A 7,500-nucleotide genomic window follows, 5' to 3' on the forward strand; every position below is an offset into this window, starting at 1 on the left:
CCCCGCGCGGTCGACGGCAGGCGGTAGGGCTCGGAGGGGCGCGGCCTGGTCCGCGAGTGCCCCGGCGCCGCCCCTCTGCCCGTCCGAGGGACAGTAGGAAATGGCCATACCGCTTTCCGGCCGATTGCCGCCGGACGTCCGGCCGCATTCGCTCGGTCTGCGCGGCCGGCGGTAGCCGGGGGCGAGGGGCATCGGGCGGTGGCGGAACCAGGCCGGCCCGACCGCTGGGGGCCGCCCGGGCGACGTTTGAATCTGTCGGGTCGGACCGCCGAATCCCGCGGGATTTCGGGATCGAATCTGCGGGTGGAATCGGCACCTCGTCCCGCTGTCCGGTTCCCCCCGGTCGACTGCAACGGGTTTCCGAGGCCCGTCGGTCAGGCGCGGTTCGCTCCGCAATCCGCCGGCCGATCGGCACCGGGCGGGGCTCTACGGAAAGAGGGGACCCTCCCGCGTCGAGTGCCGGCGCACCGACCCCGCAGGCTGACCGGGAAGGTGAAGACTCACCCCGCTGAATGCCCGGCCCCGGCTACCCTCCGGCTCCGGGGCCATAACTTCGGGGAGGGAGGTCCGATCCCCGCGCGGTCGACGGCAGGCGGTAGGGCTCGGAGGGGCGCGGCCTGGTCCGCGAGTGCCCCGGCGCCGCCCCTCTGCCCGTCCGAGGGACAGTAGGAAATGGCCATACCGCTTTCCGGCCGATTGCCGCCGGACGTCCGGCCGCATTCGCTCGGTCTGCGCGGCCGGCGGTAGCCGGGGGCGAGGGGCATCGGGCGGTGGCGGAACCAGGCCGGCCCGACCGCTGGGGGCCGCCCGGGCGACGTTTGAATCTGTCGGGTCGGACCGCCGAATCCCGCGGGATTTCGGGATCGAATCTGCGGGTGGAATCGGCACCTCGTCCCGCTGTCCGGTTCCCCCCCGTCGACTGCAACGGGTTTCCGAGGCCCGTCGGTCAGGCGCGGTTCGCTCCGCAATCCGCCGGCCGATCGGCACCGGGCGGGGCTCTACGGAAAGAGGGGACCCTCCGGCGTCGAGTGCCGGCGCACCGACCCCGCAGGCTGACCGGGAAGGTGAAGACTCACCCCGCTGAATGCCCGGCCCCGGGCACCCTCCGGCGCCGGGGCCATAACTTCGGGGAGGGAGGTCCGAGCTCCGCGCGGTCGACGGCAGGTGAAAGGGGCCGGTGCGCCGCGGAAGGCGACAGCAGTCCCGTCAGGCTGCACCTCTGCTCGGGCGAACGGCGTCAGGAAAAGGGGAGAGCACTTCCCCACCGATAGCTCCGGAACGCCCGGACCCATTGGCCCGCGGCACCGGTGGCTGCTAGAGGGCCTCCGGCGCCGTCAGCCGGGGTACGTCCCAGGCCGGCCGGACGGCGGGCAGCCGGAGGCAACGGCCTGGAACGGAGCCAGACTTGAGTCGTTCCGTGCCGTGGGCAAAAAGGCAGGGCTGCGGGTCAGCGCAGTTTGGCAAACCTAGCCGCAAGTGCGGGAAGGGCGGAGGAGCACACGGACGCCGCCTTCCCAAACTGAGCCCAAAGTGCCCAGGCATGCCCCCTTGATCTCGCCTAATCAGTGAGCCCAAAATAATTTCAGAGTGTGGAAACCTTATCCAAAAAGGTCGAAAAGAACGGCCAGAGATCAAGTCCGAAAGGGGAAATCAGTAACAAGCAAGCAGAGTAATCATTAACCAAAAAGCGCAAAATTATGTTAAAAGTGTGAAATCATTAACCAAAAACTCGAAAATAATGTCCAGAGACCAAGTCCGAAAGGGCAAATGGTTAACCAGTAAGCAGAGTAATCATTAACCAAAAATCGCAAAAGTAAGTAAAAAGTATGAAATCATTAACCAAAAATCGCAAAAGTAAGTAAAAAGTGTGAAATCATTAACCAAAAACTCGAAAATAATGTGCAGAGACTAAGTCCGAAAGGGCAAATGGTTAACCAGTAAGCAGAGTCATCATTAACCAAAAATCGCAAAAGTAAGTAAAAAGTGTGAAATCATTAACCAAAAATCGCAAAAGTAAGTAAAAAGTGTGAAATCATTAACCAAAAACTCGAAAATAATCTCCAGAGACTAAGTCCGAAAGGGCAAATGGTTAACCAGTAAGCAGAGTAATCATTAACCAAAAATCGCAAAAGTAAGTAAAAAGTGTGAAATCATTAACCAAAAATCGCAAAAGTAAGTAAAAAGTGTGAAATCATTAACCAAAAACTCGAAAATAATGTCCAGAGACTAAGTCCAAAAGGGCAAATGGTTAACCAGTAAGCAGAGTAATCATTAACCAAAAAGCGCAAAAATATGTTAAAAGTGTGAAATCATTAACCAAAAACTCGAAAATAATGTGCAGAGACTAAGTCCGAAAGGGCAAATGGTTAACCAGTAAGCAGAGTAATCATTAACCAAAAATCGCAAAAGTAAGTAAAAAGTGTGAAATCATTAACCAAAAACTCGAAAATAATCTCCAGAGACTAAGTCCGAAAGGGCAAATGGTTAACCAGTAAGCAGAGTAATCATTAACCAAAAATCGCAAAAGTAAGTAAAAAGTGTGAAATCATTAACCAAAAACTCGAAAATAATGTCCAGAGACCAAGTCCGAAAGGGCAAATGGTTAACCAGTAAGCAGAGTAATCATTAACCAAAAATCGCAAAAGTAAGTAAAAAGTGTGAAATCATTAACCAAAAATCGCAAAAGTAAGTAAAAAGTGTGAAATCATTAACCAAAAACTCGAAAATAATCTCCAGAGACTAAGTCCGAAAGGGCAAATGGTTAACCAGTAAGCAGAGTAATCATTAACCAAAAATCGCAAAAGTAAGTAAAAAGTGTGAAATCATTAACCAAAAATCGCAAAAGTAAGTAAAAAGTGTGAAATCATTAACCAAAAAGTCGAAAATAATCTCCAGAGACTAAGTCCAAAAGGGCAAATGGTTAACCAGTAAGCAGAGTAATCATTAACCAAAAATCGCAAAAGTAAGTAAAAAGTGTGAAATCATTAACCAAAAACTCGAAAATAATCTCCAGAGACTAAGTCCGAAAGGGCAAATGGTTAACCAGTAAGCAGAGTAATCATTAACCAAAAGGCGCAAAAGTAAGTAAAAAGTATGAAATCAGTAACCAAAAAGCGCAAAAATATGTTAAAAGTGTGAAATCATTAACCAAAAAGTCGAAAATAATCTCCAGAGACTAAGTCCGAAAGGGCAAATGGTTAACCAGTAAGCAGAGTAATCATTAACCAAAAATCGCAAAAATATGTTAAAAGTGTGAAATCATTAACCAAAAACTCGAAAATAATGTGCAGAGACTAAGTCCGAAAGGGCAAATGGTTAACCAGTAAGCAGAGTAATCATTAACCAAAAAGGGCAAAAGTAAGTAAAAAGTATGAAATCATTAACCAAAAAGCACAAAATTAAGTTAAAAGTGTGAAATCATTAACCAAAAAGTCGAAAATAATGTCCAGAGACCAAGTCCGAAAGGGCAAATGGTTAACCAGTAAGCAGAGTAATCATGAACCAAAAATCGCAAAAGTAAGTAAAAAGTATGAAATCATTAACCAAAAAGGGCAAAAGTAAGTAAAAAGTATGAAATCATTAACCAAAAATCGCAAAAGTAAGTAAAAAGTATGAAATCATTAACCAAAAATCGCAAAAGTAAGTAAAAAGTATGAAATCATTAACCAAAAAGCACAAAATTAAGTTAAAAGTGTGAAATCATTAACCAAAATGTCGAAAACAATGTCCAGAGACTAAGTCCGAAAGGGCAAATGGTTAACCAGTAAGCAGAGTAATCATTAACCAAAAATCGCAAAAGTAAGTAAAAAGTGTGAAATCATTAACCAAAAACCCGAAAATAATGTCCAGAGACTAAGTCCGAAAGGGCAAATGGTTAACCAGTAAGCAGAGTAATCATTAACCAAAAATCGCAAAAGTAAGTAAAAAGTGTGAAATCATTAACCAAAAACTCGAAAATAATGTCCAGAGACTAAGTCCGAAAGGGCAAATGGTTAACCAGTAAGCAGAGTAATCATTAACCAAAAGGCGCAAAAGTAAGTAAAAAGTATGAAATCAGTAACCAAAAAGCGCAAAAATATGTTAAAAGTGTGAAATCATTAACCAAAAACTCGAAAATAATGTGCAGAGACTAAGTCCGAAAGGGCAAATAATTAACCAGTAAGCAGAGTAATCATTAACCAAAAAGCGCAAAAATATGTTAAAAGTGTGAAATCATTAACCAAAAACTCGAAAATAATGTCCAGAGACTAAGTCCGAAAGGGCAAATGGTTAACCAGTAAGCAGAGTAATCATTAACCAAAAATCGCAAAAGTAAGTAAAAAGTGTGAAATCATTAACCAAAAACTCGAAAATAATGTCCAGAGACCAAGTCCGAAAGGGCAAATGGTTAACCAGTAAGCAGAGTAATCATTAACCAAAAATCGCAAAAGTAAGTAAAAAGTGTGAAATCATTAACCAAAAACTCGAAAATAATCTCCAGAGACTAAGTGCGAAAGGGCAAATGGTTAACCAGTAAGCAGAGTAATCATTAACCAAAAATCGCAAAAGTAAGTAAAAAGTGTGAAATCATTAACCAAAAATCGCAAAAGTAAGTAAAAAGTGTGAAATCATTAACCAAAAAGTCGAAAATAATCTCCAGAGACTAAGTGCGAAAGGGCAAATGGTTAACCAGTAAGCAGAGTAATCATTAACCAAAAAGCGCAAAAATATGTTAAAAGTGTGAAATCATTAACCAAAAACTCGAAAATAATGTGCAGAGACTAAGTCCGAAAGGGCAAATGGTTAACCAGTAAGCAGAGTAATCATTAACCAAAAAGGGCAAAAGTAAGTAAAAAGTATGAAATCATTAACCAAAAAGCACAAAATTAAGTTAAAAGTGTGAAATCATTAACCAAAAAGTCGAAAATAATCTCCAGAGACTAAGTCCGAAAGGGCAAATGGTTAACCAGTAAGCAGAGTAATCATTAACCAAAAAGCGCAAAAATATGTTAAAAGTGTGAAATCATTAACCAAAAACTCGAAAATAATGTGCAGAGACTAAGTCCGAAAGGGCAAATGGTTAACCAGTAAGCAGAGTAATCATTAACCAAAAAGCGCAAAAATATGTTAAAAGTGTGAAATCATTAACCAAAAACTCGAAAATAATGTCCAGAGACTAAGTCCGAAAGGGCAAATGGTTAACCAGTAAGCAGAGTAATCATTAACCAAAAATCGCAAAAGTAAGTAAAAAGTGTGAAATCATTAACCAAAAACTCGAAAATAATCTCCAGAGACTAAGTCCGAAAGGGCAAATGGTTAACCAGTAAGCAGAGTAATCATTAACCAAAAATCGCAAAAGTAAGTAAAAAGTATGAAATCATTAACCAAAAAGCGCAAAAATATGTTAAAAGTGTGAAATCATTAACCAAAAACTCGAAAATAATGTGCAGAGACTAAGTCCGAAAGGGCAAATGGTTAACCAGTAAGCAGAGTAATCATTAACCAAAAAGCGCAAAAATATGTTATAAGTGTGAAATCATTAACCAAAAACTCGAAAATAATGTCCAGAGACTAAGTCCGAAAGGGCAAATGGTTAACCAGTAAGCAGAGTAATCATTAACCAAAAAGCGCAAAAATATGTTAAAAGTGTGAAATCATTAACCAAAAACTCGAAAATAATGTCCAGAGACTAAGTCCGAAAGGGCAAATGGTTAACCAGTAAGCAGAGTAATCATTAACCAAAAAGCGCAAAAATATGTTAAAAGTGTGAAATCATTAACCAAAAACTCGAAAATAATGTCCAGAGACTAAGTCCGAAAGGGCAAATAATTAACCAGTAAGCAGAGTAATCATTAACCAAAAAGCGCAAAAGTAAGTAAAAAGTGTGAAATCATTAACCAAAAAGTCGAAAATAATGCCCAGAGACTAAGTCCGAAAGGGCAAATGGATAACCAGAAAATCCGTCGAATAATGTCCAGAGACTAAGTCCGAAAGGGCAAATGGTTAACCAGTGGAAGGGCGATCAAGCGGAAAAATTTGCCCCGGTTACCCGGGATGGAGTTCCAGAGGTCCGGCCAGAGTTGTCAAATTCGTCCCGCTGATCGGACGCTTGTCATTCGGGTGGCTGGGGGTTGGCGGGGTATCTGCACAGTAGTAGGAGGTGGCAAGTCGGGACTTGGACGTTTATTCCAAGAGTCCACCCGAGCCTCCAGGTCTGCAGAGACCGACCCTAGCTGCCGCCCAACCGACTTTTAAGCCTTTTTCGGATGGGGATTTTTTCCCATTTTCGTCCATTTTTCGGGTTTTCTGTCGGGCTTAATAGGCGGCAGCCTGACCCCCGGCCGAGGCGGGGGGCGCACTCTCCCTTGCGTAAGGGTCCGGATTTGCCCCGGAAAGTGCCCCCGACGGCCTCCCGACCCGGGTGCCTGCAGGGCGGGGGAAAGGGTAGTCCCAGCCGCAGGAAATCATTAACCAAAAGACTTAGCCGTCGGGGCAGAGGCTAAGACCCGGGCTGGTGAAATCATTAACCAAAAGGAATGCACCCTTTTCCGAAAGTGCAGGCCGAAATAAGGCGAGCCTTGGGCCGGGAAGGCCAAAACCCCCAACTCATGGAAGTGTATGGGGTCGGACTCGGCGACTTTCCCGGGCCCCGAGTTGACCTTTCCCCACGGGGGCGGTCAAGTTGCTCCCGCCAAGAGGGCACGTTGCATTTGCTGCCGCTCTAGTCCCCGGGCTAGTTAATCAGTTGCCGTCGGAAGTCCCGATGCCGAAATGAAAAATGGCCGTTGCGGCGATTTGGCGCCTCATTTTCGGAAGGACTACCGGCAGGCAACCCGCCGAATTGACACTTGCGATTCGGGTGGCTGGGGGTTGGCGGGGTACCCGGAGATTTTCGGGAACTCGATTTTCAGAACTTTTGCTGGCAGCGGTTGCACTTGCAAAGTGGCCGAAGAAGTGCTCCCTCAAGGAAGGACCTTCTTTTGAAATAAAAGACCTTCCGAAGAGTGCCTGGAAGTCATTTATGAGCATTTAAGGGTAAATCTGGCGGACTTTCCATGCTCTGTTGCCGGCTCTGAAATATCGCACAGTTGGGTCTAGGCCGGTAGACTGGCTGTGAAAACAGACAAAGTGTTTTGGCGAGCGAGAGAAAACAAGGCCTTGGAACAGATTGGGGGGTGCGGAGGCACACCACACCCACAGGAAAAGAATTAATGAAAAAAAAACCAAAGTCTATGACATGTCTGTTGGTACAGTGAGAAAAGCAAAGAAGGGAGGCTGCGATGGCAGAGCAAAGCCGACCTTCATACAGATATACATGTCAAAGAAAGAAACTATGCCCGCAAAAGACTTGGTGCGAAATAACAAGGCTCCTTGTGAACGGTTATCTTTGTCTGTCAGGCGCAGATTGTGGCGGCGTCGCCTGGTTTCCTTGGGTTGCACTACATGTATGTCCTATTCTCAAACGAAAAGTGCGTGCCCAGAATTTTGTCCAAGTTAGGCGACGCACGCCGGCTGGCATCA

This window comes from Heterodontus francisci, unplaced genomic scaffold (assembly GCF_036365525.1).
Source record: "Heterodontus francisci isolate sHetFra1 unplaced genomic scaffold, sHetFra1.hap1 HAP1_SCAFFOLD_834, whole genome shotgun sequence".
NCBI classification, from domain to species: domain Eukaryota; kingdom Metazoa; phylum Chordata; class Chondrichthyes; order Heterodontiformes; family Heterodontidae; genus Heterodontus; species Heterodontus francisci.